We start from the raw sequence: 27,592 nt of genomic DNA on the forward strand, positions 1-27,592 counted from the left end.
AATGATGTCATTATTCTCCTTCTGCAGATGAAAATCGTTGTTTAAAAAAACCACTCAAGCACAGATAAGTAACTTGCCAGATGTTACCCCGTTTGTAATTAAGAGTAGTAGAATCTGAACCCAGGTCAGTCTGAACCCACAGCCCCTATACCATCTCCCAGGATGCCTTTCTACTGTGATGCTCAGTGCAAAGTGGTGGCTCCATAAATGTGGCTCAAATAACGAGTGGGAAAGAGCCAGATAGAAGTTGTGGAGGAAGAACTGGCCTCCCCAAAGCAGGATGTGTGAAATGGACGATGGCTGCCGCTGGACCTGGAGTCACGGGAGGGTCTGGCAGGAAGACTGAAGACCCCCGTGGTTGCTCCCCACCTGATCTGTTCCATGGAGCTCTGAGAGTCAGAGCTGGGAACAGCTGCTGGCTTCCCAGGTTCAGAACCATCATCAAGTATTTATTAAGCTCCCACTGTGTGCAAAGGGAGTTCCAAAGAAATGGGACCCTGCTGAATTCATTTCCATTTCTAACTGCAACTGACTTAGAGATCAGTGAAGAGGAGGCCTGGGATTCCCCAGGCACACCTGGGGTTTTAGGAAGGCGATGTCGTCCTACCTGGCTCTTGGTTCCCCATCACCCCTTGGCCTCTGTCTAGCTGCTTTCCTGGTAGGAAGGGGGAAGAGTAGGAGAGCCATGCACACATACACACACACAGATACACATATGCAGGTGCACATATATACATAGGTGTGCACTCAGTGGTCCATAAACGTGCACACACACAGTGAGGTTTTAAAGCAGTTCTGAATGGTGAGCGGCAAGTAGCCAGGTCAGGAAGGGGCAGAGCTCCCATCAAAAGAGCCCGGAGTACCCTTCCTATGCCAGTTCTCACCTCTCCAATCCCCTATCAGCCCTAACAATTGACAAGCGTTACTTGTAAGCCACAACCCCTGAAACCTCAATAATTACAACTACAGACAATACCTTGGTAAGTGTTATTATTATTGATGACATGGTAACACTGCCCCGCCCCTGCCACTGCAAGTCGTAACACAGGCTCAGACACAAGCCTGGGGTCTCATGTGTTTTCCCACAACCATGCCAGCCCACCAGTACCCCTCCCACACCTCCCTCCCTCCAGCATGCCCAGCCTGCCCTCTCCTTTCCCTCTGTCTTCTTGGTTTCCCTCCTTCCATCCCCAAACAGAGCCACCTGTTTTGTTCAAGGCTCCAGATCATATACTTAGGCTTAATGATTTCATAACAAATTACCATTACTGAGTTGTGAGTAGCAGAGATGTGCTGTTACTATTGCTTCTCAGTGCTAGACACAGCATCTGGGCTGTGAAAAACCAGTTTTTAGGGACAGACTCCAGGCCTAGGCATGTCTGTGCCCACTCCACCACCATGATCTGTCTTCTGTCTCAGTTGACCTTTCTGGATCCCCTCCTGCTTCCAGGTCCCCTGGCTGTGCCATGTGGATCGAATGGGGACTGTTAGAGTATGTCCTTCTAGCATGGATGGGGGTGAGAAACACCTGGCAGATGGGAGAACTGACTATACAGAGCCAAATGTCAACTGGAGATTCATCTGGAAATGGGCCGGAACTTGAAGGCTAATGCCACTGATGCAGCTCACGCACTTCGATACAGCCACCCTGTTGGAATGGGAAGAGAACAATATCATGGTTAGAGCTCAGGCTCTGGAGTCAGGCTGCCCAGGCTGCCCCTCTCTGTCAGCCAGTGGCTGTGTGATCACAGGCAGGACAACCACCTTCTGATCCCTGTCTATAAAATGGGAGTGATAGGGTCCCTATATCATGCAAGTCAGTAGGAGTAGGCTACCTCTTCAGACCACACATGCAGCCCAGAAGCTGTGCTGCAGCTGGCTGGTACTGGCTTATAAAACCCAACAGTGTATTTCTCTTCCCAACTCCATGACCAGTGATGTTGCATTGATAGCTTGAAATCCTTGCTGTTGGAAGTGTTTACACCATAGTAATTGGCAAATCTTGCAAATCAAGGCTGACTTTTCCTGAACATCCAAACCCACACCTTGAAGGACAGGCTCGTCCTTCACACGAATTAGGCCTCTTAAGACTGAAAGGGGCTTCCCCGACAGCTTAGCAGGTAAAGAATCCACCTGCAATGCAGGAGACACTGGTTCCATTCCTGGGTCAGGAAGATCCCCTGGAGAAGGAAATGACAACCCACTCTGGTATTCTTGCCTGAGAAATCCCATGGACAGAGGAACCTGGTGGTCTACAGTCCAATGGGTCACAAAGAGCTGGGCACAACTGAGTGACCAAGACTGTAAAGAGGAAGGCCAAGGGAATGTGTTGGAGTTTCTTAGCCCAGAGAGGACAGAGAAAGTAAACAAGGGCATGCTCACCAAACCCAGTAAGGCAGAGGTGGCCTTTGGCCATAGCAGCTCCACCTCGGGTGTGCTGCCATTTCCCCCTGCCCTCCTCTCCACATTCATCCTGCACCACTTCCCTCCTTAAGTCCCAACACCATATATGGTTCCTCCAGTCTATAGTCAGTCACTCAGTCGTGTACAACTCTCTGCACCCCTATGCACTCTAGTCTGCTAGGCTCCTCTGTCCACGGGATTTTGTAGGCAAGAAAATCGGAGTGGAATGCCATTTCCTACTCCAGGGGAGCTCCTCCAATAAGCCTCCATGCCTTTGCCCACGCTGTGCCTTCTGCCCAGCATGCCTTTCCAGGACATCTTCATCTAACACATTGCTTTTTGCCCTTCAAGACATGGCTCACAGGACATCTTTCTGAGAAGCCTCTCCCAAGCTCCTCATATTCAGAGCAGGGACCCTTCTCCTGTGTGTTCAGTGCCTGTGCCCACCTCTATCCCTGTCTTTGTCAAGCCCTAGAGCTATTATCTCTCTGCATGTCCCTTTGTCCCTAGACTGTGCATCCCTGAGGGCAGGAACAGCATCTTCTTCACTGCCACACCTGCAGCTCTTGCCCAGAGCCTGGCACACAATAGATGTTTAATAAAGATTCACTGAACTGAACTGAACTTGAAAGCTTGGAGAAGTCATTTGGAGGCAAATAAGAGGAAGTCATATTGCTTTCTACAACAAACAATAATCACAATTTCCCCATCAGTAAAATGAGTGTGATAAAAGAGAGTTCAAAGATCACTCAGCCTTAAAATCCTATAATCCGTGGTCTCTGGAATTTGTTACCCCAAAAAATGTAGAACTGACTGAAAATGGGTTTAGAAAGAGTAATGATATACGATTTATATGGCTGTCTTTCCCACTAAGCTGTAGAGTTCTTGAGCCCAGAGAAGGGGTCTAATTTTTTTCTGTATCCCCAACACTGAGCAGGGTATCTGGCCATGGATGTCCTCATTATAGGTTTGTTGTATGGATGGATGGATGGATAGGTGAATGGGTGAATGGATAGATTGGCAAATTGGCTGGCTGGCTGAACAGACAAATAGGTGGATGGATGGAGTTCAGATGATCTACAACAACAGACAATGGTGGGATTTTTGAGAAAGTTTGTGGTGGTTAAGGGCTAACCGTAACCTTCCAGGGATGAAAGTACAAAGATCAACCACACTTCCTCAGACCCTGGATGATTGGGTTAGAGACAGCTTTGAGCTGAACTGCTGTCTAGCCCATCCAGGTTCAGTCATTACTGTGTTCTTACCTAGGAGTTTTGTTGCTGAATCAATTAATGCTTTAAAAATAAAAACAGCCCCTGCGTTTTCATAGCACTTTATAGTTTTCCAACTGCTTTCACATAAAGTACTCCATTTGCACTTCCTGGCAGCCCTGGAAAGTAAGCCAGGAAGGGTTTATCGCTCCAGCCTTTACACTCTCACCCCCATAAACTAAAATGCAGAAAGGCTGAAGTGACTCGCTCAAGTTCGTAAGTTAGTCATGGATTTGAACCTGGATCCTTCTGACCCCAGACTCATGCTCTTTCACGCTCCCCATTCGTGCTTCCTGGAAGGCCGCTCCAGCCCACTCAGTGTCCAATCCCACTGGAATTTAAGGAAAGCACAGTGCTGCCTCCACCCAAAGCCTTCCCAGACACCCCCTCCTCAGCTTCTCCCCCCCAGTTTGACACCATCTCCCTCTCCTGAATTCCCTTAGCACTTTATTTGTATCTCTCTGGGGATATTTTTCACCCCTTGCCTTGTATTGGAGTCCTCTGTATGCATGTCTTTCCTCCCCTGTTTTTAATTTACACCCACAAGCAGCTCGGTGACAGGAGCCTGTAGTGTGAATTGTAAAACACACACACAACACCACACCGCACTGCACCTCGCACCCAGACTGTGTGTTGAACTGGGAGGTGAGTGAGTGAACTGATGCCTGAGTGAGAGTCCAGGGCACTGTGACCCTGGAAACAGTGCTTACCTCTTACCTGCACCCCTGGCCACTGTGAGGTCCCATCTGTAGGTGTAGATCCCTCATCCGTGCTTTTCTCTGAGTCCCTGAACATCCAGACCCAGGACAAGGGCTCTCCTAACTCAAGCCTGCTCAGCCTCCCCCAAGCCATGGCAGAAAGAGTGAGGCAAGACCACAGCACACCCTACCTGCTTCCAGGGCACCCACCAGCCGCTCTTAGCCATCTACGACAGCATATACCATCTCCTCCAGGATCCTGCTTTGCTGAAGAAAAATTGAAACTTCCGTGCTTTGCATGGATCTCGCTACAAAAGAGATGTACGGCTTAACATCTCATGCCCTGGTGCGTTCACTGAAAGCCTGCTCTGTGCTTGTGTGGTCCCCATAAGTCAGTGGGGTTCAATTAGTAGCCCCGTTCTACAGATGGGGAAACTGAGTTAAGTTCCAGGGAAGTCAACTGGCTTGCGCTTGTTGTCAAAGAAGGCAAGAGGTCATGCCTTGAGCCAAACTAGACCATCCACTTGCAAGTCACCTCTCCACTCAGTCACCGCCACCGGGCTTCGTCCCCTTCCAGAGGACAATTCCTCCCGCCCTCCACTTCTAACCAGGTTCTCCGTGAAACCCCCTCTGCCAAAAGGACCTGGGGAAGTTTCATAAAAGCAGCTTCACAGAGAAGGGTGAAGGAAGGGTGACGATTCTGCTCCAAAAACCGTGTGGCCGGCGGGGCTGGTTCTGGATGGGAAGAGAAGACAGAGTGAGCAGGCAGGCGGCGGAGCCGGAGGAGCCTCAGGCTGGGACTCCAATCTGTCTGCTTTAGAGCCACCGTCTTCCTGCCGGTGACCACACGGCACCACTCTGAGCCCATAAAGCTGGACCCAGTCATGCCTCCCTCCACAGTCGTCTTGTGAAAATCAAGACGCATTTTTAAATGCTCTCCTGACCCTTTCTCCATGGCTTTGGTGTGAGAACTCGCTGTTCCAGCCAGATGAGTCAGTCTGGATGGGTCCATTTTTTAGAGGAGTTAAAGGTCTCTGGGGCTTCCCAGGAGGTGCTAGTGGTGAAGGACCCGCCTGCCAATGCAGGAGACATAAGAGACACGGGTTGATCCCTGGGTTGGGAAGATTCCCTGGAGGAGGGCATGGCAACCCCCTCCAGTCTTCTTGCCTGGAGAATCCCATGGACAGAGGAACCTGGCGGGCTACAGTCAGAGTCAGACACAACTGAAGCAACTTGGCATGCACAGAGGTCAAACAAAACGTGCTGATATGATCTCTGGAAAGAATGCATGAGATAAGGGTACAGGGCACCAGCGTCTCATCACCATGCTGCCTGGCCAGGCTCACAGGGAGCTAGGATAAGGGCACACACTTTGCAAACTGTAAAGTGATACATAGGTCGACTGGGAAAGTGCAAGGGCCTTGGTTGACTTTGGTGGCTGGGGTGGAGCCCATGGAGACCCATTTGGCCAAGGTTCAGCATCTGAGCCTCATCCCTAGAGTCAGGGCAGGTCCAAAGGCCAGTCTACTGAGGGCTAAGTCAGTGGAGGGGTAGGTGTGTCCACTCCCAGCCCCACACTGCAGTGTAGGTGATGGCATCCTCCCCGCTGTCCCCGACTAGACATTCAGCTTCCTGCGGGTGGAATTTCTGTCTATTTTATCCACTGCTGAATCCCCCGTACCTAGCACAGCGCATGCTCTCAATTAAGATTTACTGATTAAGTCCATTTCCTGGTCTCAGTCCCAAAAGGTCAGAGGAGAAAAAAAATTACCTCTAACAGTTTCCCAAACCCAGAACTGGCACCTGAGCTGCCAAAGAGAAGGCCAAGAACCAGAGCAGCCCAGGGCCCCAGGCACTCTGTAGCCTTGGATGAATGGCCCTCCTACAGTTCGGGTCGAGAGTGGAGAACAGGTCCCCAGAGGCTGGCTAGTGACTTGGACCCCAGGCTTCTGAGCCAACCGATGACATCAGCCCTTCCCCAGACTCCAGTTGACCAGTGGTGGCTCAAGCAGGAAGGTCGTGGTGGCTCCCAGCCCAGCTCTGGCTTTGAGATTGAGGCCACAGCCTATGCTCACCCGTCACCCACCTGGGGCACGGAAACCAGTGGCGGGTTTGTGAGGAGTGTGGAGACCTCTGCTGGTGGCATGTACACATAGCACTGCACTCCAGGCCCCTTGGGAAGCCTGGAGGGAGATCCCCAAACAGAACCACGCCCTTAACCTTCTGCCTCCTTCCTTGGAGACCCAGGAACTACATTCAGTGCCAAGATTCACCTCTGTGAACGTTTTGAAGAAGTAGCTCCTATTTGGCAGGTTCCTCAAGCTGTTTCATCATCGGAAAAGAATATATTACCACTATTATCTTCCTAAGGAAGCCAGCATAAAATCGCTGACTGAGAGGGCTGGAAGGAACCACAGAGCTTGAACCTGCATCTTTTGCGTTGTTAAAGCAGGTTCTTTACCACTAGCGCCACCTGGGAAGCCGGCTTTCTTACTGACTCCACCCCATACCCAAGCTCCACTCCAAGTCGCTGTGACTAGATGGGGAAAAGTCCCCTCTCCCCGCACCACCTGTGCAGGGCAAAGTCAACAGCCAAGGCCTTCTGCACCCAGCACTTTGATATGAATAATGCAAAAGGGCAGGCATCTCGCTGCCTCCCTGCCTTCCCTTGCCTTCCTCCTCTCCCCGTAAAGGTGAAAACGGGAGGGTTGCTATGGACACTGCGCTCAGGCTCTCCCTCCTCAATAATAATCCCGTAGCCGCCCTCCCTGCTGGAGTCTGTTTCTAATTGCCAAGCCTCAGAGGCAGGAGGAAGCCTCGCAGGAGGTACCAGGCAGCTGGAAGAACCCAGGGATTAGACAGGCTAAGGGGGAAGGACGCAGTGACAAGATGGAAATCACTTGAAATTGGAAGCAATAAGCTCAACCTTTGTAGGTAGATCGACAAAACCAATGTCGATTTAGCCAGAATTAGAAAAGCATTAGTGTCTTAACAGGATCCCCATCAAATCAGACACTTAATCACTGTGGCCAGCGTCTCTCAAGCAGGATTCTGAAAGGAAGAGGGGGAGAGGCGAGGCTCCACAGCTGTGTGCGTGAGCAGTGTCTGCAGGAAAGACCTTGACAGGCTTCTTGCTCTTACATAAGAACAAACATGAGTCCAGGAGCTTCTCTGAGCTCAACTCCTGGGCCCCCTGCTGCCCTGTAGGCAGAGGCATCCCAACTCCCTCCTGCCACATAACCCCCTTCATTTATCCTCCCCAAGAGATCAAAGCATCATCACCATACTAGTTTCCCCACCATGGGAACAGAGCTTGCACTGCCACCCACCCATTAGGATCCCACCAGGTGACAGGAGCACTGTCACCTCAAATCCTGTCCCTGCCGTGAGAACCAGAGCATATCACCTCTGTGAACATGCCCTCTGAGAGATCAGGATACCACCGCTGCTATTACTGTCCCCATCCTGAGACTAGTGCTCTTTTCCGGCGTTGGGCTCTCCACCATGACATCAGAACATTGTCTCCGCTACCCGTGTCCATCCCACGGCTGCCCATCTACACATCAGACCAGGTCACCAAGACCATGAGCGAGATTACATACAGCTATGGACTCAGGTCCAACTGAACAGCAGAGTTCAAAGTGGAACATCCTTTCTGTTTTCAACCAAAAGCCACATGCTTTTGGTTGGAAGGACAGCCAGTTTCATCCTCCAGCGCCCCCAGTGGCCACAAGGAACCTTTAAAGAAGGGGACAGGGAACAACTGACTGGTTCCAGATTGGGAAAGGAGTACGACAAGGCTGTATATTGTCACCTTGCTTATTTAACTTACATGCAGAGTACATCATGCAAAATGCTGGGGTGAATGAATCACAAGCTGGAATCAAGATTGTTGTTCAGTCAATAAGTTGTGTCTGACTCTTTGTGAGCCCATGGACTGCAGCACACCAGGCTTCCCTGTCCTTCACTTTTTTCCAGAGTTTGCTCAAATTCATGTCCACTGAGTCAGTGATGCTATCCAGCCATCATCCTCTGTCGTCCCCTTTTCCTCCTGCCTTCAAGCTTTTCCAGTATTAGGGTCTTTCCCAATCTGTCATTTCTTCTCATTGAGTGGCCAAAGTATTGGAGCTTCAGCTTCAGCCTCAGTCCTTTAGATGAATATCAGTACTGATTTCCTTTAGGGTTGACTGGTTTGGTGTTGCTCTCCAAGGGATTCTCAAGAATCTTCTCCAGCACCACAATTTGAAAGTATCAATTCTTCGGTGCTTAGCCTTCTTTATGATCCAAATCTCACATCCATACTTGACCACTGGGAAAAAAAAACATAGTTTTACTATAAGGACCTTTTTCAGCAAAGTGATGCCTCTGCTTTTTTTAATACATTGTCTATATTTGTCATAGCTTTCCTCCCAAAGAGCAAGTGTCTTTTAATGTCATGGCTGCAGTCACCGTCCACAGTGATTTGGGAACCCAAGAAAATAAAATCTGTCACTGCTTCCACTTTTTCCCCTTCTATTTGCCATGAAGTGATGGAACTGGATGCCATGATCTTAGTTTCTGAATGTTGAGTTTTAAGCCAGCTTTTTCACTCTCCTCTTTCACCCTCATCAAGAGGTTCTTTAGTTCCTCTTGGCTTTCTGCCATTAGAGTGGTATCAAGATTGCCAGGAGAAATATCAGCAACCTCAGATATGCAAATAATACCACTCTAATGGGAGAAAGAGGAGAGTGAAGAAGCTGTGCCCTGAACACCACTAAAAAAAAACCCTTCCCATATCCTGGAAGAAGCCTGTGAATGAACCAGGGAAGCCCCATCTCTACCCCCAAAGATCCTTGAGATAGATAAAGACGATACAGATAGAGATCTACACACATACATACACATACATATGTGTCTATACATATATATTTTTTTAAAGGTTGAAAAAGATTGATTAAGGGAAGGATCAAAAACTTTTCCAAATCCCCACATTTACACTATTTCTCTCATTTTCAATTTCAGCCATTAAATACAATGAAGCAGAACAGAAAAGCTGTTTATCCTCCAGACCTGTAATGGAAATTCCAAGACTTACCTTGAAAACAAGAGCACGAGGTCACCCCAGAAAATGGATGCAGGACAACCAGCTGGGCTCACATACCAGCAGTGACTCTCTCCAATGCTGACTTCATGACAAGTGGAACTCCATCCGACACCTCGGGAGAACCACAAATAACCCCCCATCCTGGAGCAAGGGTCACTCAAAGATAACCCTTCTCACAGACGCTGGAGCTAGAATGCTGAGGGTCTACAGTGCCAGACAGGCGGAGGCCCAAGCACCGCTGGCTGGACACTTGGTACTGTGACAAAGTCTCCACTGCTGGGAACCACAACCCAGCCTGGACTCCGCTTTCTGCTCCAGAGCCTCTGGTAGGTTTTTCTAATAAAAGGAAAGACACCAAAGAAGGGGGGAGACCTCATATAGGACACCCCCATGAGATCAGGTGGGCTGCCAGCCTAGTCATTTCAGTCCTGGCCTCTGCCCTCCACCTTGGAAATCTTCTCTTCCTGATAATGGGCTCGGTTGACTCTCAGGAGGGTCAAGAGAAGAGAGAACAATTTATTTCTGAATTTCCAGGCCGCCCATCGTTTGGATGGGGAGAAAGGGCATGTGGGCTGCACAAGGATACTCCTTCCATTGCCACAATACCAGGCCTGAGCCATAGTTCAGAAACCAATTCTAACAACAGTTTGGGGGCACCTACCAAGCCTGGTAGCTCAGGTGGTAAAGATTCTGCCTGCAATGCGGGAGACCTGGATGAGGAAGATCCCCTAGAGAAGAAATGGCTACCCACTACAGTATTCTTGCCTGGAGAATTCCATGAGCAGAGGAGCCTGGTGGGCTACAATCCATGGGGTCACAAAGAGTCCTACGTGACTGAGCAACTAATACTTTCACTTTCACCAAGCCCCAGGCATTGTGCAACCCACTTCTCACTGAGCTGGTGATCCTCTGTTAGGCAGTTCCTGTCATCCCCATCATACAGATAACAAGACGGTGCCCCCGTGGTTAAGAATCTGCCTGGCAATGCAGGGGACACCGTTTTGATCCCTCCAGGAACTAAGATCCCACATGCCTTGGGGCAACAAAGCCCGTGCACCACATCTACTGAGCCCACAGATCTAGAGCCTGTGCTCTGCAAGAGAAGCCTCCGCCGTGAGGGGTCCGAGCACAGCAACTAGAGAGCGGCCCCTGCTCGCCGCAACCAGGGAAAGTCCACGAGCAGCAACGAAGACCCAGTGCAGCCAAAAATAAATAAAACTTGTAAAACAAAGAGAAACAAGAGGCCTAGGGGACCTGCCCAAGATCAAATAACTGAGTTGCAGACTCTAAAGGCCCGGCACGCTCATCCTGGCTGTTTTCCCATCTGGTGTTTGAAAGGCACACACAGAAAGGAAATGAGACGAGGCTGTGCGTCTCAGAAAGCTGCTGCTGCTGCTGCTCAGTCCCTCCGTTGTGTTCGACTCTTTGTGACCCTAGGGACTGCAGCCCACCAGGCTCCTCTGTCCACAGGATTCTCTAGGCAAGTATACTGCAGCAGGTTGCCATTTCCTCCTCCAGGGGATCTTCCTGACCCAGGAATCAAACCCATTGTCTCCTATGTCTCCTGTACTGCAGGTGGATTCTTTACTGCTGAGCCTCTGGGGAAGCCCTCTCAGAAAGAGTATGTGCCAAAAATAATCCATTATTCTAACTGGGGAGTTTTTCCCACAATTTAGGAAACCTTGCCTCCTCTGATTGCTCTGAAACTATGTTCCCAGCACTGATTTTATGACAAACACCATCTCTGGCAATCCCTGTTGCCCATGGTGGGAGCCCCGGGGAGGCCTGGTGAGCACTAATCGTCTTTCTTAGCATAATAGCTTTTTCCTCCTGCAAACCTAGTGATTAAGCCTCCTGGTGGCTCCAGGAACTGGCAGATGTGAGCCGCAGAGGGTGAGAAAGGCCAGTGGCTTCCTACTTACTTCTTGTTACTTCCATTAGAGAGCTTCTAAACCACCCAGAAGGGCCATAGAAGGGAAAGATGAGAAAGAGGGATGAGAGCCTGCCCTGAAGGCCCCCTAGATCTTATCATAGCTGCTTCCTGTGCTCTGAACCTTGATTCTGGCCAATGGGGCACTTCTGCATCTCCCAATAAAAGCCAAGAAGGCTAGCACCCGCCCCCCAACCAAGAAATTTCAGTTTGCCCAGTTCTTTTAGACCCACAGATCTCGTCCGATCAAATTTTTAGAATAGAGAAGAAGAACAAGATTGCAAGAGAGCCTGAGAGACCTGAACCCCAGGTCTAGGACTGGAGAAGATTTATTTTTGTGTTATTGGTACCAAAGCAGGAATTTTCCAGAATAGGTTACCAGAGACAAGCAAGCAGCCAGTATCTCCTACTTCAGGCTAGACAAGTTTTCACTGGAAAGATCTGGTCTCCCCATGAAGTAAAAGATGCAAAGTGCTTAGCACAGAGATAGCATGTGATAGGTACTCAAATGTTCATCTTTCTTGCCTCACTTTTCATCCTTTTCATATGAAGGTGTTTCACTGACAGAAAGGAGGCTTTGGTAAATAAAAGGGTTCTGTCACCTGGCTAAAGAATCCAAAAGCTCTAGGGAACTTCCCTGGCGGTCCAGTGGTTAGGAATCCACCTTCCAATGCCGGAGATGTGGGTTCGATCCCTAGTCAGGGAATGAATATCTTACATGTAGTGGAAGACGGGAAATGAGTGACTTTGCAATTACACTTAATGTTTCATATCCCATCTGTGTGCTTTATCGCTCAGTTGTGTCCAACTCCTTGCAACTGTAGGCTCCTCTCTAGGGAGTATTCCCTTCTCCAGGGGATCTTCCCGACCCAGGGATGGACCCCGGGGTCTTCTGCATTGCAGGCGGATTCTTTACCATCTGAGCCACCAGGGAAGACCTCGGGGCAGTTAAGCCTGTGCTCCACAACTAGAGAGCCCTCGTGCTGCACTGAAAGATCCCACGTGCCACAGCTAAGACCCAACACAGCCAAAATTTTTCTTGAAAAATCCAAAAGCTCTAAATTCAATGCATCTAATTCATTTTAGTTCATGCCATTGTTCGGGAGGGGGAAAGTCACCCTTGGCCCTAAGAAATGATGACGTAAGGGGAGGATCTCTGAGCATACGTGTAGTTTTGCCCTGTCTGGCCTGAACAGGGCCCATCAGAGGTGAAGAACCTGCATCTATGGGGCTCATTTCCACCTGGAGGAGCTTGGAGAAACTAGCCCAAGTGTAGACAGAGCCCAACTCCAAGGCGAGCTTAGTCACGCAGCTTCTGAGTTGTTCTTGGCTGGGGCGGAGGGCGGGGGAGGTGTCAGTCCCCTTGCTTCTCCCATCGCCCTGGCCTTGACTGTACTGAAGCGGCTTTGCCGAGTGATGCACCAGAGGAGAGCAGAGACGGGCATCCTTGCGGCAGTTTGTCAGCTGTACCGAAAAAGTGATGGTGGGGGAGGTGGTGGAAGTCAGTGACTCAAAGCAGGTTCGGGGATTATCTGCTGTTTTCAATTATCCACGTCCCTCATCACCATGGAGAATTGAGAATTGGGTGTATTTGCCTCCCCCTCAGCGTTCTTGCTGGCATTAGAGATGTGATTTGTACTTGGAGCAACTGCGGGAAAGGACTCAGAATGGTCTCTGTATGAACTCCCCCTAGCACTGAAATGCCATGAAATAACTCTCTGCGCCTGGCCCCTCCTGGTCCCTTTAAAAATAACTGGAAGAGAAACATACCTAGTGGGAAGAGAAGTGACAATTACTGAGCATCCACGTGGGACTCAATACTCATTCTGAGCCAAGGAAACTACAACTCAGAGAGGTTAAGTGATTTGCCCGTGACTTGTCAGAAGCAGGAGCAACAAAGCTGGTGCTCTAGCGCAGAGCCAGCGGGCCTCAAGGCTCACCCCAAGGCTCATTTCCCCACCCCATCCCTCTCTCAGCGAACTCACGCTTCCCTCACAAGACACAGTGGGCCCGTCTTGGACCTCCCTGTCTGTATTTGCTAAGATACTTTCAGTTGCCAGTAAAGAAACCCTAACTCAAGAGAGTTTACAAAGACATTTAGGGAGTTCCCTGGTTGTCCGAGGGGTTAGGACTCGGCAGTTTCACTGCTATGGCCCAGATTCAGTCCCTCCTTGGGGAACTAAGGTCCTACAAGCCACATGGCAAAAAAAAAAAAAAAGGACATTTAGTATCCCACACACTAATTCCAAAGGTAGGACAGTTTCAAGGGCCATTAATTTGATGGTGCGTGTCACCATGAACATGTTCTTTCTGACTTTCTGCTCTGTCTTCTGCATGTTGGCCACTCCCTCATGGTCACACGATGGCTGCAGCCCCTCCAGGCGTCCCACCATTACACTTCAAAGCGCAAAGACAAGTAAAGGAAGCACTCTTGTCTTGGATCTCTCTCTCTTTTTTTTTTTAATATTTATTTATTTCCTTGGCTGCTTCAGGGCTCAGTTGCAGCATGCAGTATCTTCGACTTTTGTTGCAGCGTGTGAATTCTCAGTTGCAGCATGTAGGATCTAGTTTCCTGACCAGGGATCGAACCTGAGCCCCCTGCATTAGGAGCCAGGAGTTTTAGCAGAGACCACTAGGAAAGGGGAACAGCAGGGAAGCCCCTTGGACCTCTTTTTAATCATGAGAAAAACTGTCCCAGCAGTCCCTAGGTCTTCCTTCACTTCTCACTGGTTAAAAATGGGTTGCATGCTCAGACCTAAGCCAATCACTGAGAAATCCCATGGGAGTGGGATTACCATGCTGTCTAGATTGGGACCTGTTGTCCTGTAAGGAAGGTGCTGACCAGAGGGTGTGGACAAAGTGGGAATTCATGAAAGACGTGAGTCAAGTACTGTATCTGCAAGCCAGCCAAAGATCCAAATGTACGTCATTAAAAGGATGCTTGCCTTGAGTGTGGACCTGAGGACATGCACCAACTCAGCATCCCTGTAACGCCGATAAAAAGGGTTGAGGCACCAGCTTGCACCAAAATGAAAACCACTGGCCTTATTGTGAGCTTGCTTATCTAGAAGACACACACAACCGCCTTCATTAGAGAGATTTGGAAAAGAAATCTTATCAGAGATGTGTTCTGTCACATAACAGGGAAGCAAAGCCTTTTGTGAAACTTAACAGGCCACACAGGTGAGGCAAGCAGCTACGCAGCATCAAGGTCTTTAATTTCCTGTAGGAAGCCTGATGATTATCTGTCTGGAAATGTCTCAGCTCAAGTAGGGATATATGAGAGCCAGAATTAAAGGGCTCTTTATGTGGTCATGCTCTAAATTCAGACTCCTTAAAGAGAGATGCTTGTCTAAGAAGGCCAAACAAACTCAGAGTAGCCCATCAACTCTGCCCTCTCCAAAGCCCCTCAAAGGCAGGCCAGGGCCCCTTTCAATGGAGAAAACCCCTTTCAGGTCAGAAAACCCTGACCTGAAGACAGGCAAGAGATAAGGGAAAAGAGAAAGAGAAAATATGCAAAGCAAGAGAGACAAAAACACTCGGAGAAACAGGAAGCAGAGAGTGAGAACAAGAGACTAAAGAGAGATGGAAAAGAGAAAGGGAGGAAAGTAGATGTGACAAAGGGGAGAGAAAGGAGGAAAAGGAGATGAGAAACCGGGAAAAGAAGGGAAGAAAGACAAGCCACAGAACTAGGCAGACAGGAGATGTCCAATGATCACTTTTTCAAGGATTCTTGTTTACTGGTTGGAATTTCCAGCCCTAGGTAATCTTCTTATAGCTGGCTTTGCTTTCTGCACGAGGACAGAAATCCGGGGGTCACACAGTGTTTTTCCAGCCAGCAGGATCCAGATGTTTCCAGTTCCTGAACGAGGCTGTACTGAAGGGTCAAGGGGTCATTACTCAAAGAGGCCTTGAATGCGCCTGACTCCTAGTTCAAAGGTGGAAGAGGACACAGCCGGGACTCACAAGAGTTACTCTCACTTTGTGAGCTCCGACATCTGAACTCACTTCTTATCCTGGTTTCCGTGGATGGGATGAGGACAAGCGTCTATAAACAATCTGTGTATTCCATCTTCCCACATACCCTCTCCAGGAATAACTGTCAACTTAGCAAAAGCTCTGTTTCCCTCTAGTTGCTGCCTAAAGAACTCTTATTCACCCCTCAAGACCCTATTCAGATGAGCCTCCTTCCATGACCCTTCACACCCCCCAAAGGGTCAGCTGCATCCCCTGCTATGTGCCCCCCAACACTCTGAAAAGGAATTCTCTTGAGGCACTTCTCACATGGCATTGTAATTATGTATTTATGTTCCCCAGTAACTGGGCAATGCCACAAACATAGCAGAAATGCCATAAATATTTGTTGACTTAATGAATGAATAAATAAATAAGTCTGCTTCCCTGACTAGATGGTGAGCTGCTCAACTTGTGTGGAATCAAACTGAATCCCAGAACACTGGAGCCAAAGAGCACTTAGCACCCACCGAGTCCAGCTCTCAAATATCAGTTTTATCACAAACATGAACAATAGAATCTAGGAATCACCTAAGATTCAAGCTCTTCTTACATCCCTGGGAGTAGATCACTAATCTATGTAAATGTGTAGACACAGGAAGGTTCCAGTGTTTTCATTTATTTTCTTTTCTGAATTTTCATAGGAAAGGCTTCCTCATCATGAAAGGTTTAGAAAGAATAGAAGACAATAAAGAAGCCAAAAAAATCATGTATATACTCTCTATCTGAATCAGGCATTGTTGATGTTTGGCATATCCCAGTCTTCTGCGATGGACTGTTTTCCTTATAAAATTGAGATCGTGGTGTATGTACATAGGTTTTAGAGTAGTTGTAATTAGTATGTATCTGACTTTCTGTTCTGTTTATTTCATAAAAGGAAATCTCACCAACACATTAAATTCCATCGTACTACAAATAAGTATAATCCTACCTGCTGCTGCTGCTGCTAAGTCACTTCAGTCGTGTCCAACTCTGTGCGACCCCATAGACGGCAGCCCACCAGGCTCCCCCATCCCTGGGATTCTCCAGGCAAGAACACTGGAGTGGGTTGCCATTTCCTTCTCCAATGCATGAAAGTGAAAAGTGAAAGTGAAGTCGCTCAGTCACAACTGACCCCATGGAATGCAGCCTACCAGGCTCCTCCGTCCATGGGATTTTCTAGGCAAGAGTACTGGAGTGGCTTGCCATTGCCTTCTCCGTAATCCTACCTACTCGGTGTTTTTGTTAGTCTTCCTCTCCCATCTTATGTCTATAGTTTGCTCAGTCATTCACTATTTTGGGGTGCTTGTCAGTTTCTGACCATTATCAGCATCACTGCTCTGAACCTCCAGCAAGCACGTATGTGTGGTTAGAGGTAAAGCTTCTAATAACAGCATCATCGATGGATTCCGGAAGTGCTGTATGTCAGCCAGCTTAGATGGAAGCAAGGACAATGTGCTCTGGAAGCTGCTAACTGACCCTAAAGGTGGCTGTGGTGATGGTGGCACCACTGGTGTGTGCTTGCAGGTGAAGTGTATGAGCTCAGGGGGCTGGGGCCAGGTTGCCATGATGTACCTGGAGCCCAGATCCTGGCACACAGTGGGCAAATGAATGAATGCATGAATGGTGCATAGATGGGGGTGGGGGTGGATGAACTGTGCTTAGATGCCTTGGCAGCATCTCAGCCTCCTGTGTGTTATACTCCCTGACTGCAAAACAGAGCCCCAAGCCTCTGGGGAAATCTGGGACTGGTACGTGTTAGCAGCAGGGAAGTGTTCCAAGTCCGTGGTCCGCAGTGCCGCCCTGCGGCAGCCGGACCCTACCCCCAGCTGAGCAGCAAAGGGAACGAATGGTGATGAGATGCTGAGTACAAAGCTCCCCCGGCGCCCGGTGTCCCTCACGTGTTCTCACACCCACACACCCACCCGCTCCCACCCACGTGAGCCTCTCCGCTCTCATCTGGGGTAACCACCGGAGCAGTCTGTTTGGGCAGATAACCTGCTGGGTGGGAAAGAACATAACAGGGCTTTCCCCGTCATCCAAGGAGCAGCACTTGTCTGCTGGCCGTTCAACCGACAAAGCAGGTCAGCAGGCCTGAGAGCGGCTGTTCTGCTGTTCACTCCACGTACAGTCTTCGGGCCCCTGCTAAGCCTAATACCGAGAATTCAAGGTGAACAATAGATGAGTCCATCCTTAAGGAACTCACCCTTTTGTCCCAAACTGGCTCCTGTTTTGCAATCCCAAAACCATCCCCTTGTCCCGTATTCCTCATCTCAGGCAGAGACAGCCCCGTCACCACCACCCACACGCCCCTCCAGATGCTGGGAGCTGTCCTCAGTTCCTGCTTCTGATCCTGCCAACCCAGGCTCATAAACGCCTTACAACATCTTCCTCTTTTCCTCTCCACCTCTCTAGTCCAAGCCATGACCCCAACACCTCCTGATTGGTCCGACTGTCACCTCCCCCACCTTCACACCCAACCTGCACAGGGCAGCAGAGAAATCCTTTGAAAATGTGAATCTGATCATATTGCTCCACTGCTTGCATGCACGCTGATTCGCTTCAGTCGTGTCTGACTCTTTGAGACCCCATGGACTATAGCCCACCAGGCTCCTCTGTCCCTGGAATTCTCCAGGCAAGGATACTGGAGTAGGTTGCCATGCCCTCCTCCAGGGGACCTTCTCGACCCAGGGATCGAACCCACATCTCTTGCGGCTCCTGCATTACAGATGCATTCTTTACTGCTAAACCACCAGGGAAGCCCTGCTCCTCTGCTTAAAAGCCCATAATGGCTTCCCAGGGCCCTTGGGATGAAAGCCAAAGTCCTCTTCAGTGCAGCAGCATGGCCCAGGGGCTGACCTCACTCTCCTCCCTTACATCACCCTTCATCTCTCCCCGCCTGCTCCCACACACCCACCTCACTGGCTTCCTCCAGCTCTACAGAGAGCCAGGTGACCTCACCACTCAGGGTGCCCATGATGTTCCTCTGCCTAGAATACCACCAACACCCCTTCCCACCATCTTCCTTCCCTGACCACCAACCCCTCCCCATCCCTAGAGTTCCCATGCAGCCATCGCTTCCTTAAGGAAGCCATCCCTGATCCCTAGGCTAAGGCTGGTTCTCTGTTATTCATTCCATTAATACCCTGTCCTAGCTTCCCTGGCCGGAGAAGGCAATGGCACCCCACTCCAGTACTCTTGCCTGGAAAATCCCATGGGCGGAGGAGCCTGGTGGGCTGCAGTCCATGGGGTCGTGAAGAGTCAGACATGACTGAGCGACTTCACTTTCACTTTTCACTTTCTTGTATTGGAGAAGGAAATGGCAACCCACTCCAGTGTTCTTGCCTGGAGAATCCCAGGGACGGCGGAGCCTGGTGGGCTGCCGTCTATGGGGTCGCACAGAGTCAGACACGACAGAAGTGACTTAGCAGCAGCAGCAGCTTCCCTGGCACTAGCTCAGTTCCAACCAGAGGCTATGTACTTAGTGCTGGAGCCTTCTGCCCCAACTCTCACTAAAACAGAAACTCCAAAGAGTGGGTGCCGGGTAACCTAGGGCCTGGAGCACAGAAATTCTACAAAAATTCAGTAAGACACTTTCCTGCTGGTCCAAGGGTTAAGAATCTGCCTTCCAGTGCAGGGGACATGAGTTCATTTCCTGGTCAGGGAAATAAGATCCCATGTCCCGTGGAACAATTAAGCCCCAGGCACCACAACTAATGAGCCTGTGTGCCACAACTAGAGAAGCCCACGCGCCACAAAGAAAAATCTCACATGCCACAACGAAGACCCAGTGTGGCCAAATTAATTAATTACTTTTTTAAATTGTTAAGTGACAATTATAGTATAGAGCTAGGAGCTGTGACAGTAGACACCGATGAGGCCCCTGGATCAATCCCTAAAAAATGGGTGGGGCTGAGGTGAGCCAACCAGGGGCTAGAGTGAAGAGATTCTCACTTTAGGCAGAGATAAAGCTTTGGAGGATGGTTTTGTAGAAACTGAAAATAATCCCAGATGGCTTGGATTCACCTGAGTGCAAGAACACTTTGAGAGATGGCAGGAGACAAAAAAAAAAAAAAAGAATTAAGCAGGAGATAGATTGAAGGATTTTTATAACCAAGAGAGGTAGTTTGATAAGGAAATGGAGAGCATCAAAGGATTTAAACAGGAGAGTGACCTTATTAAAAAAAAAAAAAAAAGTACACTTTGGCTCCAGTATGGAGACAGGATGGCATGGTATCAAGGTTGGAGGCAAGAAGATCAATTTGGAGGCTGCTGCAGTAATCCAAGAAGCTGATAAGGGCCTGGGCTAAGGCAGTAAGAAGAGAAAGGAGGGAAAGAGGAAAATTAGAGAGGTGTTGAAGATAGGATTGACAAGGTGACAATTTTGGTAATCTATTTTGGTGACAAAATAGATTAAGATGGAGAAGAGGGTCATTCCCAAATTCCTGTCTTGAGGAGCTCAGTGAAGGCAAATTATCTAAGATAAGGAATGCAGGATGAAGAAGAGATCAGGGCAAGGTGATGATACACCACTTATTTGATATGTTGAAATTCAGGTGTCTATGAGCCAAACCAAATGCACATGTTAAATGGGCCCGGAGCTCGAGAGAGGCCAGCAGGTATGCAGTTCAAAAGCAATTTGTCAAGTACTTGGAATGAAAGGTTGATGCTCAGAAGACTTCCCTGGTGGTACAGTGGATAGGAATCCGCCTGCCAGTGCAGGAGACACGGGTTCAATCCCTGGTCTGGAACAAATCCGCATGCCACGGAGCAATGAAAAGCCAGTGCACCACAACCACCGAGCTTGTGTGCTGCTACTACTGAAACCCATGCACCTAGAGCCTGTGCTCCCCAACAGGAGAAGCCACCGCGATGAGAAGCCTGAGCCCTGCAGCAAAGAACAGCCCCGCCCACTGCCACTAAAGAATGCCACTAAAGAAAGCCTGGGCACAGCAAGGAAGACCTAGCAGAGCCAAAATAAATAAATAATTTGTTAAAAAAAAAAAAAAAGAAAGGTTGATGCTCAGAGATGTCAATATCAGAGAGGACTAAACAGAAAACCTTAAAAGCAACCAGAGACGTTATATCCAGAAGAAAGAGGATAGTGTAATAGCAGACTTCCTGTCATAAGTAATTCAAGCCAGAGAACTATTAAACAACATCTTTAAAGTATTAAAAGAAAAGCACTATCGGACTTCCCTAGTGGGGACGCAAGTCCAGTCCCTGGTGGGGAAACTAAGATCCCACATGCCGGGGAGCAACTGAGCCCACGGGCTGCAACCACTGAGGCTGAGCGCCAAGCTAGAGAATCCGTGTACAAGAGACGCCACGTGACGCAGCGCAGATCCTGCGTGCCACTGCTAGAGAATCCGTGTACAAGAGACCCCACATGACGCAGCGCAGATCCCGCGTGCCACGGCTAGAGAATCCGTGTACAAGAGACCCCACGTGACGCAGCGCAGATCCCACATGCCACGGCTAAGGCCCTACACAGCCGAAGGGAATAAAAATGAATAGATAAATATTTTTAAAAGAAGAAAAGCACCGTAGACTATGAACTCTATACCCAGTGAAAAATCTTCAAAATGAAGATAAAGACGTTTTCAGTCATACAAAACCTAAAATGTTTCATCAAAAGGAGATCTGAACTATAGTTATATATGTTAAAGGAAGTCCATCAAACAGAAGGAAAATGATAACATGTATAGATATATATATGTATATATATATATATATATATATACACACACACAAAGGAATGAAGAACATCAAAACTGGTAACTATGTGAATAAGCAAAAAAATTAGAGAAAATGGAATTATTTAAAATACTGATTAATCCAAAACTAGACAAAAAAAGGGGGAAAGAGACAAAAATAAAGAGGACAAACAAAAATCAGTTAGGATGTAAATGCCTTAAACAGTACAATCAACCAAGTTGACCTGATTGACATTTACAGAACCCTCCAGGCAACAATAGTAGAACACATTATTTTCACGTGCACGTAGGACATTTACCAAGACAAACTATATCCAGAGCCCTAAAGCAAGTCTCAAAGAATTTAAGTCACATAAAAATATTCTCTGGCTATAATGAAACTAACTTAGAAATCAATAACAGAAGTCAGACAGAGAAGGGGGAATATCATATGATATACCTTATATGTGGAATCTAAAAAGAAATGATACAAATGAACTTACTTACAAAACAAACAAACAAACAAAACCCTCACAGACTTAGAAAATGAACTTGGTTGCAAGAGATGGGGGCTGGTAGGGATAGTAAGTGGAGAAGGCAATGACACTCCACTCCAGTACTCTTGCCTGGAAAATCCCATGGGTGGAGGAGCCTGGTAGGCTGCAGTCCATGGGGTCGCAAGGAGTCGGACACGACTGAGCAACTTGACTTTCACTTTTCACTTTCATGCATTGGAGAAGGAAATGGCAACCCACTCCAGTGTTCTTGCCTGGAGAATCCCAGGGATAGGAGAGCCTGGTTGGCTGCCGTCTATGGGGTCGCACAGAGTCGGACACGACTGAAGCGACTTAGCAGCAGCAGCAGCAGCAGCAGCAGCAGCAGGGATAGTAAGAGAGCTTGGGATGGTCATGTACACACCGCTGAATGGATAACCAACAAGGACTTACTGTATAGCACATGGAACTCTGCTCAATGTTATGTGGCAGCCTCGATGGGAGCAGGGTTTGGCGGAGAATGGATACATGTATATGTATGGCTGAGTCCCTTGGCTGTTCATCTGAAACTATCGCAACATTGTTAATCAGCTGTACCCCAGTACAAAGTGCAAAAAAAATTACAGAAAGATCTCAGCAATATCCGCAACCATTTGGAAACCAAATAACACACCTCCAAATAATCCATGGGTCAAAGAAGAAATCAAAGGGGACAACAGAAAGTATTTTGGATGAAAAGAAAACACACAAATTATAATTTGCCATGAAACAATACTTAAAAGTTATAGCACCAAATAGTGTATTAGAAAAGAATAAAGAATCGTTCAGCGGTTAAGATTTTGCACTTCCGCTGCAGGGTGTGCGGATTCAATCCCTGGTCAGAGAACTAAGGTCCCGCAAGGTACAGCCAAAAAAAAATTTTTTTAAGAATAAGAATCACAAACAAATGACTTTAGCTTTAATGTTAAGAAGTTGGGGTGCTCGCTTTAGCAGCACATATACTAAAATTGGAACCATACAGGGCTTCCCAGGCGGCGCTAGTGGAAAAGAATCCGCCTGCCAATGCAGGAACAATACAGGGAAGATTAGCATGGCCCCTGGGTGAGGATGACAGGCAAACTGGTGAACGCATTCCATATTTTAAAAGAAAAAGTTAAGGAAAAAAGAGAAAATTAAAAACCTAAGCAAATGAAAGAAAGGAGTATCAGTGGAAATCAATGAAATAGAAAACCTAAAAAATTAGGGGAAAAAAATCTATCAAACCAAAAGCTGCATCTTTGAGAACATTAATGAAATTGATGAATCTCTGACTCCAGGATAACAGCTGGTCACAAGAAATACCAAGCTGTGATTAGAAGCCTGAAGTTTTGAGCCCTACTCCTCATCCTCCAGAGAGGGGAGAGAGGCTGGAAATGGAGTTAATTAAAATTGATCATGCCTACACGAGGAAGCCTCCATAAAATCCCAATCACACGGGGTTCGGGGACCTTGCAGGTTGGTGAACACACCATATTGTGGTAAAACAATGGTCCCCAGCTCCTCAGGGACAGAGACTCCTGTGCTCGGGACCCTCCCAGACTTTGCCCCGTGTATCTCTGTATATCCTTAAATAATCTGGTAACATATTTTTTTAAAAATTGATGAATCTCTAGCCAAATCAATCAGGAAAAAGAGGAAAGACAAAAATTCATCAACATCAGGACTGAGAAAGTAAAAAACCTCCATAGTCTTAGGTATTAAGAAGATAATGAAGAAATATTGAAAACAACTCTATGCCAATAAATATGACAACTTAAATGAAATGGACAAATGGCTTGAAAGACGCAAACTACCAAAGTTCATACAGAAAGAAATAGATAATGTGAATAATCCTATATTTATTAAGGGAATTTCCTTGTTTAAAATCTTCCCACAACAAAACTCCAGCCCTGCTTGTCTTGACTGATGAATTCTGCCGAGTATTCAAGGAAGAAATAATACCAATTTTACGCAAACTCTTCCAGATAATTGAAGAGGCGGAAGTACCCCTAACTTATTCTATGAGGCTAGAATTACTCTGATACCAAAATAAGACAAAGGCATTATAAGAAAAGAAAACAAGGCCAAAATTCCTCACAAACATGGATACAAAAATTCTACACCAAAATTTAGCAAATTGAATTTTGCTATATATGAAAAGAATATATATATATGTGTATGTATATATATATATATATATATATATGTATATAAAGGATAGAATACTACAATCAAGTGAGATTTAGCCAACAAAGGCAAAGTTGGTCTAACACTTGAAAATCAATCAATATAATTCCCTATGTTATTAATAACAAACGTAAAAAGAAAAAGAGATATTTTTAGATGTGGCAAAGGTATTTGATGAAATCCAACATACATTCCTGATTAAAAACCTTCAGCAAACCAGTAATAGAACAAAGCTACCCAGTCTGATAAAAGGCATCTACAAAAATAACTATGGTTACCAGCATACATAATGGTTAAAGTCTAAGGGCTTTCTGCCCAAGACTGGGAATGAGTGACATCCAAATTCATCACCTATTCTGATGATGGTACTGAAGTTTCTAGTCAGCACAACAAGATAAGAAATAAAAGACATCCATATTAGAAAGAAGTGAAACTGCCTGTAGGCTTCCCTGGTGGCTCAGCGATAAAGAATCCACCTGCAATGCAGGAGACACAGGAGATATGGGTTCTATTCCTGGGTCAGGCAGATCCCCTGGAGAAGGAAATGGCAACACAGTCCACCATTCTTTCCTGGGAAAAATCCCATGGACAAAAGAGTCTGAGGCCACAGTCCAGAGGGTCTCAAAACAGTCAGACATGACTTAGTGACTAAACAAAACAAAGCAAACAAAAAACAAAAACACTGTCTCTATTCAGAGATGACATAATCATCAATGGAGAAAATTTGATGAAGTTCTCTAAAAGAGCTACTGGAAATGATAAGTGAATTCAATGAAGTTGCAGGATACAAGATCAATATACAAAACTCAATTGTATTTCTACTTATTAGCAATAAATAAGTAATGACAAGAAAATAATAGTTTTATAACTATGACGTAGGGGTAGATCTGATCAAAGACATGCAACATCTGTGCACTAAAAATTACAAAACACGGCTGAGAAGAACTAAACAAGTAGAGAGATATATACCATAGTCATGGATCAGAGACTCAAGGATGTTAAAATGCCAATTCTCCCAAAGTGTCTATGGGATTCAATGCAATCCCAATCAAAACCCCAGGCAGCTTTTTTATAGATATTTATGAACTTGTTCTAAAGTTTATGTATTTGGAAACGCAAAGGACGTTGAGGAGCTGGAAAAAAACCTTGAAAAACAAAGTTGGAGAATTTACACTACCTGGTTTGAAGACTAATTATCTAGCTAAAATAATTAAGACAGTGTGGAGTTTGCTTTAAAAGGTAGACAACTAGATCAACAGAAAAGAATAGAGACTCCAGACACAGGCCTAGACATATGTGTACACAGGGCTTCCCCAGTGGTGCTAGTGGTTAAAGAACCTGCCTGCCAATGCAGGAGACTTAAGAGACTCAGGTTCCATCCCTGGGTGGGGAAGATCCCCTTGAGAAGGGCATCGCAACCCACTCCAGTATTCTTGCTTGGAGAATCCTATGGACAGAGGAGCCCAGTGGGCTGCAATCCATATGGTCACACAGAGTCGGACACACTCATATGCACACACTCATATGCATACTACTGGTTTTCAACAAGTGTGGAAAGGCAATTCCGTAGAGAAAAGATAGTCTTTTCAATAAATTATGCCAGAACGACTGGATATCTATAGGCAAAAAAAAAAAAAAAATCTAACAATCTATACCTCACACTACATACAGAAATCAACTTAAAATGGATCATAGGCTTAAATTTATAAAACTTAAATTTATAAAACCTAAATTTATAAAACTTCTAGAAGAGAACACAGGAGAAAATCTTTGTGACCTTGGGTCAGACTGAGGTTTTGATTGGGATTGTACTGAATCTATAGATCAACAGATACAATAGTAAAAGCACAGTCTATAAAAGAAAAAAAAGATAAACTGAACTTCAACACAATTAAGGGGAATTGGAGAGCCTAACAAAATGCACCCGATTTTAGTACAGTATGCCAACTGCCGTGGGAGTATAGTGGGCATTAGTTGGTTACATTCCCGGCAATAATTGCCCTCATCTCTGTCCTAAAAACTCTCCCTCTGGGAACCACCCCACTCCTACTTTGTAGGAGGCACGTGCTTGCATGAGATTGCTCGCACTCCAGTTCCAAGGTGATCTGCGTGGCATAATTTCATTGTTTGTACCACACACTGACTGACTCAGGAAGAGAAGCTATAATATTAACCGGTGCATGGATTCTCTTGTCCACTTTATGTCAGTCTAACCACAGTGGGGTTTAAGGCTTTTGCCCTATGGCTGGGGAAGAACACATTCTGTCTTTCTGCCCTTAAGTCAAGAAGGATGAATGTAGTCTTTATCGCTGGTGGCAGCCACCTGGACTCCTTGAGAGAAGTCAATCTGAAAACAAAGCCAACACGTCTGAAGAGGCTAGAATCTAGAGAACGAATGACGAAAAGAGCCGGAGATCAAACCATGCCTGAAGCTGTTACTTCTGAAATTCTTAGATCAGATCAGATCAGTCGCTCAGTCGTGTCCGACTCTTTGCGACCCCATGAATCTCAGCACACCAGGACTCCCTGTCCATCACCAACTCCCGGAGTTCACTCAGACTCACGTCCATCGAGTCAGTGATGCCATCCAGCCATCTCATCCTCTGTTTTCCCTTCTCCTCCTGCCCCCAATCCCTCCCAGCATCAGAGTCTTTTCCAATGAGTCAACTCTTTGCATGAGGTGGCCAAAGTACTGGAGTTTCAGCTTTAGCATCATTCCTTCCAAAGAAATCCCAGGGTTAATCTCCTTCAGAATGGACTGGTTGGATCTCCTTGCAGTCCAAGGGACTCTCAAGAGGCTTCTCCAACACCACAGTTCAAAAGCATCAATTCTTCGGCGCTCAGCCTTCTTCACAGTCCAACTCTCACATCCATACATGACCACAAGAAAAACCATAGCCTTGACTAGACGAACCTTTGTTGGCAAAGTAATGTCTCTGCTTTTGAATATGCTATCTAGGTTGGTCATAACTTTCCTTCCAAGGAGTAAGCGTCTTTTAATTTCATGGCTGCAGTCACCATCTGTAGTGATTTTGGAGCCCAGAAAAATAAAGTCTGACACTGTTTCCACTGTTTCCCCATCTATTTCCCATGAAGTGGTGGGACCGGATGCCATGATCTTCGTTTTCTGAATGTTGAGCTTTAAGCCAACTTTTTCACTCTCTTCTTTCACTTTCATCCAGAGGCTTTTGAGCTCCTCTTCATTTCTGCCATAAGAGTGGTATCATCTGCATATCTGAGGTTATTGATATTTCTCCCAGCAATCTTGATTCCAGCTTGTGTTTCTTCCAGTCCAGCGTTTCTCATGATGTACTCTGCATATAAGTTAAATAAACAGGGTGACAATGTACAGCCTTGATGTACTCCTTTTCCTATTTGGAACCAGTCTGTTGTGCCGTGTCCAGTTCTAACTGTTGCTTCCTGACCTGCATACAAATTTCTCAAGAGGCAGGTCAGGTGTTCTGGTATTCTCATCTCTTTCAGAATTTTCCACAGTTTATTGTGATCCACACAGTCAAAGGCTTTGGCATAGTCAAGAAAGCAGAAATAGATGTTTTTCTGGAACTCTCTTGCTTTTTCCATGATCCAGCAGTTGTTGGCAATTTGATCTCTAGTTCCTCTGCCTTTTCTAAAACCAGCTTGAACATCAGGAAGTTCACGGTTCACATATTGCTGAAGCCTGGCTTGGAGAATTTTGAGCATTACTTTACTAGCGTGTGAGATGAGTGCAATTGTGCGGTAGTTTGAGCATTCTTTGGCATTGCCTTTCTTTGGGATTGGAATGAAAACTGACCTTTTCTGGTCCTGTGGCCACTGCTG

General features: G+C 46.9%; 1 long non-coding RNA gene and 1 other non-coding gene across 2 annotated transcripts; one reads left to right on the top strand and one right to left on the bottom strand.

Moving 5' to 3' along the window:
• Positions 1-1,156: 1,156 nt before the first annotated feature.
• Positions 1,157-9,786, bottom strand: LOC138985816 (uncharacterized). Its single transcript, XR_011462776.1, has 3 exons — positions 9,447-9,786; positions 8,205-8,681; positions 1,157-1,648 (listed from the first exon to the last, which is right to left on the bottom strand). It is a non-coding gene; the product is annotated as an uncharacterized lncRNA (long non-coding RNA).
• A 12,822-nt stretch (positions 9,787-22,608) lies between these two features.
• On the top strand, positions 22,609-22,711 carry LOC138987313 (U6 spliceosomal RNA). The gene has a single exon (XR_011463803.1). It is a non-coding gene; the product is annotated as a U6 spliceosomal RNA (small nuclear RNA).
• The last annotated feature ends 4,881 nt before the right edge of the window (positions 22,712-27,592 follow it).

The sequence above is a fragment of the Bos mutus genome, chromosome 3, assembly GCF_027580195.1.
Source record: "Bos mutus isolate GX-2022 chromosome 3, NWIPB_WYAK_1.1, whole genome shotgun sequence".
Taxonomy (NCBI): Eukaryota; Metazoa; Chordata; class Mammalia; order Artiodactyla; family Bovidae; genus Bos; species Bos mutus.